General features: G+C 51.2%; 1 protein-coding gene across 4 annotated transcripts in view; it reads right to left on the bottom strand.

The window, feature by feature from the left end:
- Window positions 1–10,094, bottom strand: part of MYH11 (myosin heavy chain 11) — a 126,192-nt gene extending 116,098 nt beyond the window's left edge. For all 4 annotated transcript variants that reach the window (XM_045461423.1, XM_045461424.1, XM_045461425.1 and 1 more), the window contains exon 1: window positions 9,964–10,094. The gene's annotated coding sequence lies outside the window, so the exon portion shown is untranslated. The remainder of the gene's footprint in view (window positions 1–9,963) is intronic.
- Window positions 10,095–13,202: the final 3,108 nt, after the last annotated feature.

Genomic DNA, 13,202 nt, shown 5'->3' with positions numbered 1-13,202 from the left:
ACAGATACGGACACAGAGGCCCAGAGAGGTGACGGCATCTGCTTGAGGTCACACAGCTCAACGGTAAGAGAGCCAGGTTCTGAGCCCACGTCTGATTCCACAGCCCCTGCCCTTCTGCCTCCCATGTGAGCCCGATGGGCTTGGCAGAAGCTCGACGGAGAATTTGCAGTAAGTGAACCGACCCTAGCAGGTACCCAACACAGTGCCTCACGTGCACATTTGAACCAAGAAGGCAAATGCAAAAAAGGACATACTTGGGGTGCCTGGGTGGCGCAGTCGGTTAAGCGTCCGACTTCAGCCAGGTCACGATCTCGCGGTCCGTGAGTTCGAGCCCCGCGTCAGGCTCTGGGCTGATGGCTCAGAGCCTGGAGCCTGTTTCCGATTCTGTGTCTCCCTCTCTCTCTGCCCCTCCCCCGTTCATGTTCTGTCTCTCTCTGTCCCAAAAATAAATAAACGTTGAAAAAAAAATTTAAAAAAAAAAAAAAAAAAAAAAAAAGGACATACTACGTGATTCTGTTGATAGGAGGGTTCAAAACCAAGCAAAAATGTCCCTATGGTGACACAAGTCAGATGTCTTAACTGGAAGAACAGAAGCCGAGGGGGGCTTACGGGGCTGATGTTCTGCTGCCTTTTTTTTTTTTTTTTTTAAGTTTATTTATTTATTTTGAGAGAGAGTAGGAGAGGGGCAGAGAGAGAGGAACAGAGAGAAAATCCCAAGCAGGCTCTGCACTGTCAGCTCAGAGCATAATCTGGGGCTCAAACTCCCAAACCTGGAGATACGACCGGAGTGGAAATCAGGAGTTGGACACTTAACCCACTGAGCTACCAAGGCGGCCCCGTGCACTTTTCTGATACAAAGTATTCACTTCCATGAAAACTTCTGGTTTCCTTTTTTCTTCTTTATGCTAAAACACACATTACATAAAATTGACCACCTTAACCATTTGAGTGCACAGTTCCGTAGTGTTAAGTACACTTCTGTTAGTGTGCAATGAAACATTTTTAAAATAGTACCAAGGGGCACCTGGGTGGCTGAGTCGGTTAAGCATCCAATTTCAGCTCAGGTCATGATCTCACGGTTGGTGGGTTCGAGCCCCGCATGGGGCTGTCTGGTGTGAGCACAGAGCCCACTTCGGATCCTCGGTCCCCTAACCGCGCCCCCCACACCCCTCCCCCGCCGGTTCAATCACTCACTCATTCAGTCAACTAAAAATTATAAAAATTATAAAATAGTTTCTAAATATACTCAAGAGGGCTCGGGGGAAAGTTCTGAGCAACATGTCAATGAACTGGGTTCCTTCTAATTGCAATGTTGGTCAGCTGCCTTAAAAGTCAGAAAAACACCAAAAAACACAACAGAAAAATACAAGGACACAGGAATCCCCGTCGCCAGGAACTCTGTCTAATCTAAGAATCAAAAACACAAACAAGACCGAGTATAAAGAGTCCGTCTCTGTCCAAAAAAGGAGACAGAGAAGCTGGCTGGCTTCTCAGGGCTTTGCTGTTTCTGACAGTTACGATGCACGAAATCTGCTTTGGTCACAGGCAAGAGGAAGCCTGGCTTCACCCGAGAACAGCACTTCCCAGAGTGTGCTCCCTGGAACCCTAATCCCTTGAAATATTAAGGGGTGGGGGTTGGGTGGGATTCAGGGAGATTGAGATACTCTTCGAAAGAAAACGACTCTGGTTAAATCCCCTGGCAAAGTGCTCCCTCCCCCCACCCCCCGCCCCACCCACATCCCCACCCCCCACCTATGCATGGAAAGGCAGGACAGTATCAGGACATCCAAGACTTTGGCAGGTCCTAAAACCCGAAAGCGATTTTACTCCTTTAGACCCAAGGCTCCCCAAAACATTTGGCCACAGACCTCTTTTCCCACCAAACACCAATGAAATCTCACAAATATGCCCTTGAGAAAATGTAGTGAGCCTAGCAAGTTAATAATATTAATATTAGTAATCAGAGCCGCTAAATCTTTATCGGGCACCAGCTATTGTCTCCTTTAATCCCCTCAGAAACACTACAGGGCGCGCCATCAACTCTGGTTTACAGACGAGGATACGGAGGCACAGAGAGGTTAAGTAACTTGCCCATCATGGCACAGCCAGCTATGGTGGAATCTGAATAAAGGTGTATTTTCAAGGCGATCTTTCCTGCTTTGGCTTCTTTGAAACAGGCAGAACATTTGAGGACAGGAAATACAGGCACACCCGAGGAACATCCTGGATCAGTGTAGAAGGCTCCGGATAATTTGGCTTAATCGTTATAAGGACGTGCCTCAGCATGCACCCAAAGCCTTGAGTTTTCAAAAATTTGGGACGGTGACAGCCAGGTAAAAAAGTCCCAGGTGGGGCATTAGGGGAGGCACCGGGAGGAAGAAAATAAAAAGCAGCTTGCAAAAATAACACCAATGATCAGGGGCCCACTTCCAGTCAGAGGACTCTCCTTGTGCTAAGTGGAAACAAAACCTGGTCTCCTGTTCCCTGCTGTGGTCCTTACTTCCAAGGAGGTTTTTCGTTTTTGTTTTTTAAGTTTATTTATTTATTTTGAGAGAGACAGAGAGCGAGAGAGAGCCAAAGACAGAGAGCACAAGTGGGGGAAGGGCAGAGAGAGGGAGAGAAAGAGAGAATCCCAAGCAGGTTCCACACCACCAGGGCAGAGCCCGATGCGGGGCTCGAACTCACAGACCACGAGATCATGACCTGAGTGGAAGCCGGATGCTTAACTGACTCAGCCACCCAGGCACCCCTCAGGTAGGGGTTTTCAATCTTGACACCATGGACGCTTGAGGCCGGTCAGTCTTTGTTGGGGGAGGGGCTGTCTTATGCATTCTAGGCTGTTTACAGCATCCCTGTCCTGTACTTACTAGATGCCAGTCGCTCCTCCCCTTGTCAGTTTTTTTTTTTTTTAATGTTTATTAATTTTTGAGAGAGACAGAGACAAAGTGCGAGTGGGGGAAGGGCAGAGAGAGAGGAAGACACAGAATCCGAAGCAGGCTCCAGGCTCTGAGCTGTCAGCACAGAGCCTGACGCGGGGCTCGAACCCACGAACCATGAAATCATGACCTGAGCTGAAGTCGGACTCTTGAACCAACTGAGCCGCCTATGCGCCCCCGGCCCTGCCAGTTTTAACAACCCAAAGGCCTCTGGACATTGCCAGATGTCTCCTGGGGGGTGGGGCGACATCGTCCCCGGTGGGAACCACTGCTTTAGAAGAAAACCCAGGACTCTCTGCGGAAGACAGTTAAGGCCTGGAAGGCCGACTGGTGGAGGTGACACGGGGGCAGTGAACACATCCCAAGACAAGACGCAGACGCCCAGAGGTCGGGGGCTGAAGGGGCACCTGCAGGGGTATTGCAAAGGACAGATGGACACTAAGGACGCTTCAGGGATCGAGGGGTGCTCTCAAACTTTTTGATGAAAACAAAGGGCTCTGTGGCCATGAGGTCAGCAACGTGTGACGCAACACGGCTCAGTGTGTCCGCTGTGCACGCGGTCCTGATTTCCTCGCCAACACCACACAGCTTCATTCTTTCAGCACAAACAAGCCGTTCTTCAGCCTCTGTGAAACCACCCGGTTACAAGTCCCAGTTCGCCACGAATTCGCGGGGTGCCTGTGGCCAAGTCACTCTCCCCCTCTGAGCCTTGCATGTTTCATCTGGGGGGAGAAAGTGGGCTGGCCTGACACTGACGTTCTATGATATCTGTGATTCCGTATCAAAGGGCTGGAATCGGACCACACAAGACCGTTCAGCTTGGCGTGTTTTAACATCAGCTTTATCTTCCCCAGAGGGACGCAGGGGTAAAAAGATCCTGCCCTTTCCGCTTCCGCACTAATAAAAAAATGAATCAAATACCCCAGGGCCCGAATAGTATAGGATTTGCACATCATCATGCCTGGTCGACAGCTTCCCTGAAGACTTTATTGCCAAGCGGCCGGCTCAAGAGCTTTGACCACAGACACAAACCTAAGTGTCCCCAGGGGTCACGGGAGCAATTGGGCCGAGAGCCCTCTTACCCTGCCTAGAGATGGTGGTAGCTCCTTCACTCCAGCCGGGGTCACCTCATGAGTGTGTGGACCCTGAACTTCCAGGCTTGCAGTCGACCCAGAAGTCTGACTTTAGGTGCGAAACAGCCGCCATTCAAGTTAAATCATTGCACAGTTTAAGCGCCGTGCAGACGAAATGAACGCCCTCTGAGCCCGGTCTAGGACACAGTCCACCAGCTGGAAGGACCTCCACACCGGAGAAACTAGTTCAAGTCCTGGGGCAGGTGTGGAAGGAGCCGGGCGTGTAGAGGGAAACAGGAGAGGGTCCAGGATCCCTAGATGCATCAGTTCTCTCTGCCCCAAGCTGTCTGCATGAGACAATTGGAGTCTAAATCTGTTATTGGTAATAGCCACTGTAATTACTGGGCCCCTTCTATTCATGGGGTATCGGGCCAGGCCATTTATTAAGTACCCCAGCTTGCTATGTGTCATAAGTGTTCAGCAAGGTGAGCATAATTTATTATTCCTGTAAGATTACAGAGGTCCTGGACAGTAAACTAAATTAAAAGCCTTCTCTTGCAAAAGCTGGAGTCGGGATTTAAACCCAGATTCACCCGATGCCCAATCTACTCTTAGCAGAAAAGCTCTTGCTTGCTTCAAGGCCCGGCCCCCTCTACACTCCCCCCTTCAATCATACCACCACCACCCCCCCACCCAGGGTGTGATCCCAAGGAAGCCCGACTTCACCTTAACTGGAAAAAGGCGAGCAGTGGACCATTTCAGTGTTGCTTTGGGACATCTCCCCTGACTTAAATACTGTGTTTAAAGTAACACCGGGGCACCTGGGTGGCTCAGTCGGTTAAGGGTCTGGCTTCGGCTCAGGTCATGATCTCACAGTTTATGAGTTCAAGCCCCACTTCGGGCTCTGTGCCGACGGCTTGGAGCCCGGAGCCTGCTTTGGATTCTGTGTCTCCCCCTCTCTCTGCCCCTCCCCGGCTCATGCTGCCTCTCTCTCTCTCTGTCTCTCAAAAATAAATAAACATTAAGAAATAAATAAAGTAACTCCAGAAGGAAGTTTTTTAGTTAGTAGAGTGAAATTATTTTTCTCTCCTACCAAGAGAACTTGGTTAGCAAGAGACACGATATAGCTCCTATGAAGAACACTTTTGGGAAAGAGAGAACTGGTCATTTCCGGCCCTCAAAGCCCCAGGGTATTTTGTATCTTCCAGCCCTGGCATAACGTGCTTACAATTAATGTACAGTCTCGAATGTGACAGACATTTCTCAATATCTATCCATTTTATTTTATTTTTTTTAATTTTTTTTTTCAACGTTTTTATTTATTTTTGGGACAGAGAGAGACAGAGCATGAACGGGGGAGGGGCAGAGAGAGAGGGAGACACAGAATCGGAAACAGGCTCCAGGCTCCGAGCCATCAGCCCAGAGCCCGACGCGGGGCTCGAACTCACGGACCGCGAGATCGTGACCTGGCTGAGGTCGGACGCTTAACCGACTGCGCCACCCAGGCGCCCCAATATCTATCCATTTTAAATGCGCGTGCCCTTTGACTTGGCCATTGCATTGCTGGGAATTGATCTTACAGATAAATTCATGTAATTAGACAAAAATAGATATAGGATGTTTCCTGAAACGCTCTAAGTGATGGGGAGCAGCTGGTATGTTTCCATAAGGGGTTATTTCAGTAAGAAGCTGTATTTTCCAAAACTAGAGGATTATACAGCTGATTTTTAAACGTGTCAAAACATGCCGATAGAGAAAGATGTTGGAGATCTACGATTAAGTGGGGAAAAAAAATCCTAATGTCCGGAATGCCAGGTTTTTTTTTTCCTGACAAAAAGGAAATTCGACGTAGCAAAGTTTTGGAAAGACACCCAAGAATACACTGACCGTGATTACACCTAGGGGGTAAGGAAGAATCGAGAGGGCAAGGAGGAAGGGGCTCAGGGAGACAGGCATTCTACGAGGAGACGGGGGACTGGCAATCGTGACCCCAGATCAGGACCCAGCGGTCTCAGACCGAGGCCCCTTTGAGATTGTACGTCATCTGCTCCACGGTTCGCTTCACCAGGGGAAGGAAGGAACGGGTATAGTAATGGGGCAAGTTCAAGCCTGCATGAGTGAGCAGTGGGGCCTTTCTTGGGGACTTTGATGAGGGCTGTTCCATCCAAACCCTTGAATCACTAATGCAGGTTCAAGACACGGGACTCCCCCGTGCAGGAGCAATGGACAGCACTAACTAGTTCCTCCCTCACCTGAGCCTTACAAAATTCCTGCAAATTCCCGCTTGGCCTTCTCCGAACTCAGCCTTTCCTCCAACGTGTGGCCATGGCTCAACTGTTTAAAGGTCAGGGGAGGAAGGCGGAGAGACCCCAGGGAGCCAAAGGGCCACCTGAAACGCCAGATAGGTTCCCATTCCTAGGTGAGCCCTTCCAGGATGCCATGATGACCCAAAATGAATCACAAATGGGCCAGTAGAACTGGAATTTGCGATGTGCCTGGCGTAGGGGAGCAAGTGTGGCCATATTCAAGCGGAAGGTTCTAACTACCACCTTCATGCCAAATAGGGATTGGGATTATGGAGGCAGGACACAAAAGGAAAATAAGGGACAAGTTTCTCCTTTACATAAAGGTCACACGATAGGCTTTCTGGTTCTGCTAAGTACCAGCTGTGCCACATGAAGCACAATCCTTAAGGTCTCTGGGCACGTACGTGATAAATAATCGCCCACTGAAGTGAGGCAGAGGCCAGGCGATGCTGCCCCCTTCGTGTGCATTATCCCACCTAATCCTCCCGACAGGGTCATCCCTTGGGCTCTAGAGTTACAAAGAGCTAGATCTGCAGGATCCAGTCTTCCTCCTGGGCCAGTCAAGCTATCCTGAGCAAGTTATTCAGACCACAGTAGTAAAAAGGGGCCAACAACAGTATCTACTCCCAAGGGTTGTTGCGAAGGTGGTAACATGATGCCAGTTAAGGGCTCAGCGTGTCGACTGGCCAAAGCGCTCACCAAACATGAGCTGTTCTCCCCACCCCACCCCCATTTTTCAGATGGGAAAACAGAGGTTTGTGAAGTCCGGTGTGGAGGATTTCCAAACTTGCTCATGACATTGTAGGATTCCACCAGATTTAACAGCGGACTTGGTTTTCCGGAAAAATCTCACACGGATCTGATTTGAGAATTACACGGAAATCCATTTCAGTTTCCAACAGGGCGTCCACCTGCTTGGCCCCGATGTGCCGAAGAAAGAAGAGACCCTTCCTCCTCCAAAATAAAACTGTCGAGAAAGGCCGTGTGAGTGCCCAGCGAGAAGGCACCCTTCTTCGAACCTGGAAGAGTGCCCCCACCAAGAACTGAGTCTGCCAGCTCCTTGATCCTAGACATCAACAGCCTCCAGAACGTTCCCCTGCAGGTCCCTAAGATCCCAAGTCCTAATCTAACTGATTTAGTCAGTAATGAGCACCAAATGCTGAATAGGAGACCCAGGTCCTTGGAGGTGAACCAATTCGGATGGCGGTCGGTCAAGTCACGATTCTGCCTGGCTGGTGTGGCCAGACCTTGGTGGGGCAGAGCTCCGGGAAGACGGAACACAGAGGAGACCATGCCCGAGGAAGACATGGAATTAGGAGACTGTGGGGGCCTGCCCCGAATGAAGAGTGTTAGAGAAATTCGTTACAGGATTGGACAGTAATCCTTATGGTCTTGTGGAGCCTTGGAGTTAGTTAACTGCCAGTGCAATATGGTCTGGCAAAGATAATCACCAGGTATTGTTTTCTGCTCCTATCTTGGAAAGCAGTAGTTTAATAAACCCGAGTGGCTAAAAACCTTTTTTTAATTAAAAAAAAAAAATTCCAAATAAGAGAGGAGCAGGGAAAAATAATCCTCCTTTCCTCCCAAATGTCTTCTCCTCCGGGCCCCTCCACTTGTTCCCAAATGGGAAGGACAAGGGCCAAGAAATCCCCCAGGGTCACGACCAACAAAGCTGTGTTACGACGCTAATTTGCAAGCGAGCCGGGTATGGCCTCATGGAAAACACTACCATACATGGCCATGTTTGCCTCAATCTCAGCCCTCGGACAGAAAAGCAATGATAACAAATCCATAACAAATACCTTGTACGGAAGAACACGTCTATTTCAGATGCGAAAATAAAAAACCACGGTGGGTACCAGGCGAGCCCCAGAAGCTTCTTGGAGAAAGCTCGTCTAGTTCATGAGTTAGACTCTTGGGATGGCAGTCTACCCATCAGCCCCAGCTAGATTACCACACCACCAGGGGACAAATGGTGTGTTTTATTTTAAATTCCCAAAAGGTCAGCTTATGTTTTCTCCAGAGAGAAGATGATAAACCCTTGCTTTCCGGAAGCATTTGGTCCCCCCAGAAACTTGACTCCAAAAGACGTTTTGTTCATGGTAAAGACAAAAGGTGGTGGGTCAAGACCACATAGCGTTGGTATCAGACAGACCCAGGAATGGGTTCCACCACTTGCTAGCTGTGTGATGCTGGGCGAGTTACTTAACCTCCCCGAGCCTCAGCTGCCTTTTGACTAAACAGGCATCATGGTGCCTCCTTAAAAGGTTATTGCAGCATTTAAATGAGAGAAATTAAATCGAACACGGCTACAGTGCCTGGTACATAAGTATCCCATCAGTGGTGCCTATCTCAATGGAAAAGCACCAATGGAAGACTTCCTACCACAGAAATTCAACCTATTTTACACCTTGTCATCCAATGCCTTTCAGCCCAGCACCTTCCAGTTCCCTCTCTGTAAAAACGAAACAAACAAAACAGAAAAACCTCTCCATCGGTATCTTTAAGGAAACTAAACCAATCGAGAAGACAGAGCAAAACACAACTACGCAAATCGGTTTACTAACAATCCACCTGCCTTCCCTTGGCCAAACCCTGGCCACTTAACCATTTAATCTCTGAGTTCTTAACACTGTAACCAAACCCTCTCCTTGGGTTTCTAACTATTTTCTCTAACGTCTTGATCAGCATAGCTTTGAATGGCGCCCTTCCTCAGGCAGCAAAATCCCCACCAGCTCTCTGTGCAGGGGGAAAACTGAAACAGACATCAGCCAGACTTTTTCTCACTTTGGTCCACTTTGTGGGGACGTTCAGAGCAACATGGGTGCCAGCTACTCACAGGAAATCCCAGGGCACTCTTACTTAACACACCTGCAGGTCATGGATGCAAATCGAAACTGTCCCATCTGTCTGGGTATTTGAAGCCCTTGGGGTCAACCTGGATAAGATTTTTTTTTTTTTTTTTAACTTTGGAATGGGGGAGGGGAGTCTGGAAGAAAACTGGGCTGTGATAAATCAACTGCATCATAACCAGCCCTCCCTTTCTAGGGTGATCAACAAACACATCCTCTAAACTGATGAAAAACGCACTCCCCTTTCTGCGAAGCATCTGCCCACGTGTTTTTCACTGATTTAGCACGTTTTCAACAGAATTAAGCCAGGCTTCCAAATCCACTCAGAGCGTTACTTTGCCCGCCTCTGTGATTGGAAATGACTTTCTAGGGAAGTTCAGCTGTACTTTATCTGTGCCTAGAATAAAAGTTAGAAGCCAATGGAAGCTGCTCCTCTGAGATTTGAAGGGATCACATATCTCCCAGATGTGCCTCATAAGAATCATCTGGGATTCCTCCTTTTTTTTTAAGTACAGTTTTTCTGGAGATTCAAGTGTAACTGGAGGTGAGCCCGGAATTTTTGTCTTTAACAAGTACCCCCAAGGTGGCACTTTCTGGTTGGCCACCTGGGGAGATGGAGGTTTGGGGAAAACCTAGGTTGATGAAGCAGAGAAATGAAAACTGTGAATCCCCACCTCCTCACCAGAGTCCTTGACCGTATGACAAGGATGGCAACAGAAACACCTTGCTGCTCCCCAGCCCCTGTAGGATGACCCCTACCCAGCTGCCCACCCCCCCCCAGTACCACCCTACTTACAGATCTCCAACTGGGGGGACAGCGGAGAAGAAACCGGGTGGAGAGCTCAGATCTGGCACACCTCCCAGGCAGGGGCGTCCAAATCTCCCGGCTCGCCCGGGAAGCCTCTCTTTATAGACCCGGAGCTGCCCCCGGTGGGAAAGAGGAGGCGGCCCCGGGGGGGAGGAGGGGGGAGGGTCCCAGGCTGCTGGCTCCGCAGCGCCCCCTGCAGGGCCCGGGAAGCGCGGCGTTTTGTGCCGTTCCTGGCCTCACCTGCGGCGGCGCTGGGACAGGGGCGCACACGTGGCGGGGACCCAGGGGGCTGTGGCGCTCCCCACAGAAGAATTCGGGCCGGTGTCTCACACCGCCCCCCCCCCCAACCCGGCTCTGGAACACTCACCGAGGCTCTGATTCCCAGAGCAAGGGGCCGAGCGATCAGCGTCTGGGAGCGGGGAGGGGAGATGCTTGAGAAGGTCTCCCTTCAGTCAGTGCACGACCCCGATTTTAACCGCTTCCTTCCCCTCGGAAGGGGCAAATGTGGGGGTCTGAATTGCCACCTCCCAGCCCCGCTCCCCCTTTTATTCGCCATCCAGTGCCTGGAAAGGGGGCCGGCCGCACTGCATGAAGGGTAGAGGAAGGGGATTTTTTGAACTTTGCAAAGTGCAAGGCAGGAGCCCCCGACGGCTGGGAATCGTTTGGGAAGGGGAAGTTTTTATTTTTCCCAACTTGCTATTCCACCTCCACCCACAAGAAAAAGTTGGGGGGGGGGGGACCCAACAACCTGCTGCAGGGACTTGAGGCCCGGATGTGCCATTCGCTGACTGCCTGACCTCAGGCGAGTCACTTCCCTGCTCTGAGCCTCAGTCTCTGCAGCGGAAAAATGGGTGTGTGTGTGTGTGTGTGTGTGTGTCGGGGAGGGTATATTTATGTGACTTGCAAGGTGTGAGTCAGGATGCAAAGAGAAAGTGGGTGCGACCCTACCCTTGCAAGTTCCCAACTCTTCCTCCCCCGCCCAAGAAGTTCCTGCAAATGAAGAAGCTGCTTAAAACTTCACCCCTGCTCCCCTCTCTCGTAGGACCCCTCCCTCCCCTCCTCTGCCTGTGTCTGTCAATCTGTTCGTCTCTCTCCCATACTTCTGATGCAGTGACTCTCCATCACTCTTTCTTCCTGCCTTGCGGTCACTCTGTATGTCTCTGTCTCTCACTTTTCTCCTCTGTCTCCCTCTGCCTCTGGCCTGTGTCTCTCCCGACCTCTCCCGCGGTCTCTGGCTTTGTGTCTCTCCAGGACGTCTCCCACTGTCTCCCTCTATCTCTGGCCCTGCGTCTCTGGCTCCGGATCTCCGTCGCCGGCTCTCTCCCCGGCTCTCCGTCTTCTCCCGGGCTCCGTCGCCCGCACGCACACAGGCCATAAAAGGAAGCCGCGGCGGTGGGCTGGCCCCGCGCCAGGACGGGGACCCGCGCGCCCCGCTCCCCGCCCCGCACGGGCCCCGGGTCCCCGGGCCGGTCCTCCCTCCGCGGGCGCGGCGGGGGGCGCTGGGCGGGCGACAACCCAAAAAGGGCAGGCGCGGGCGCCTTCCTGCAGGAATCCCCAGCGCCGCATACCAGCCCGGGGCTGCCCGCTCCCCCTGACTAAATATGGTGCGGAGCGGCCTCCCGGCGCGGCGGGCGCGGGGGAGGGCGCGCTGCCTCCGGCCCCTGCGACTGCGCCGCGCGGGCCCACGTGGGCCCCAGCTACTCCCAGCCACAGGGCTTGGGGAGGGGGTCGGAGGAGCTGGGAAGACCCCCGCCGGGCTCCGGGCTTCGCACGCACCCCACCTAGGTCCACAACCCCTCCCTGGGTAACCGGATCGGATGGGGGAGGGGGCTTGCCTGATCACCCCCATTTTGCAGGTGAGAAAACTGAGGTCCCAGAGCAGCGAAGAGATTTGCCCAGGCTCCCGATGGGACTGGAGCCCACCGTTGCCATGATTCGCTTCCAGAAGGACTTTAAAGGGAAAGGGAGATGCCCAGGTGAATTGGCCTGCAGGCTAAAGACAGGTCTCCGAGGTTAGTGGCCGGTGCCCCCTTTGTCGCCGTTCTGCCAGGAGCCATTCCTTTAACTGCTCCGTGCCTCAGTGTCCCTATCTGTGAGATGGGAAGAGCAGCAGTTATGCCCTGGCTGTTGGTAAACAGTTGTTGAGATGATCCATGTGAAACGGACATATTGTGCAGCTTCCTGTTAGCTATTATTCCCAGCCAACTTGAAACCACAGGCCTTGGGTGCCTGATGGCCAGGGCGGCCCGTCCCCCCCCTCCAGCCACCCGGCTCCCCAGAGTATCTCAGACCCTCTTGATCACTTCCTCAGGCTCTCCTGCTTTCTGAAGCCTGCTCTCTCTCTATTCTGAAGCCACAGAATAGTCCGTGAACTGAGCCTGTGTTTTCTCAAGGAGGAGCACAGAGCGACAGAATCTTTGCCTCAACTACCTTACTGGGTTGTTAAACAGGACAACATATGTGAAGGCCTTATATAAAGCATTCCATACCTTTCTGGTACGTTCTACCAGTGCTCAGGGACAGTCATTCATTAAATAGGTGTCCAGTGCCAAAGCTCAGACGTTTGAATCTTCAAAAGTGCATTGTTACAGTAATTAAAGCAAATGCCTGTTTTATTTCTCATGGCTCAAAAAGCCAGTTATTTTAAGATCAAGGGGGAAAAATACTTTTAAAAAAAGTGTTACTCTGAGAGCTGTCCAGTAAGTTTCCTTGGCTTGTCTTTTCTTTGAGGTGCTGTGTAATGGGAGTTTCCATAAACTCATGAAACAAGATGGCAGAGGGGAAATTTCTCTCTCGGTCTTTTCCTTTTAGCAAAAAAGCTCAAAAATGTGAGTTTTTAATGATATCAAAGATCGGGGTCAACCGACCTAATTATGTAGAAGGGTATCAGCGCTCAAGGCCTCCAGCCCAAGATTTGCACAGGACCGTGCCTTCTTGTGAATGAAGGGATGTCATTCCTGGCCACAAGCCTGGCTCGATCGCTCTTGCAAAAAGGCACTTCTGTTTCAGTCATGACGGCTCCACACTTCTCCAAGACAAGACCCCACGGCAGAGTGACTTACGACACTCTTTCCTTCATCCATTTCCACCCATGGCGCCTTCGTACCTCCAGATTCTCTATCAGGAAGGCCCCTAAAATTCTCAAGAGGAGTTTTACAGTGCCTGCCCAAACTAGACACGCTCTTGACATATGATGCGGCAAATCATACTCCTTAGGACTTACCCAA

This window comes from Leopardus geoffroyi, chromosome E3 (assembly GCF_018350155.1).
Source record: "Leopardus geoffroyi isolate Oge1 chromosome E3, O.geoffroyi_Oge1_pat1.0, whole genome shotgun sequence".
Lineage (NCBI taxonomy): Eukaryota > Metazoa > Chordata > Mammalia > Carnivora > Felidae > Leopardus > Leopardus geoffroyi.
Note: the sequence above shows the minus strand (reverse complement) of the source record. Positions and strands in the feature narration are given on the sequence as shown.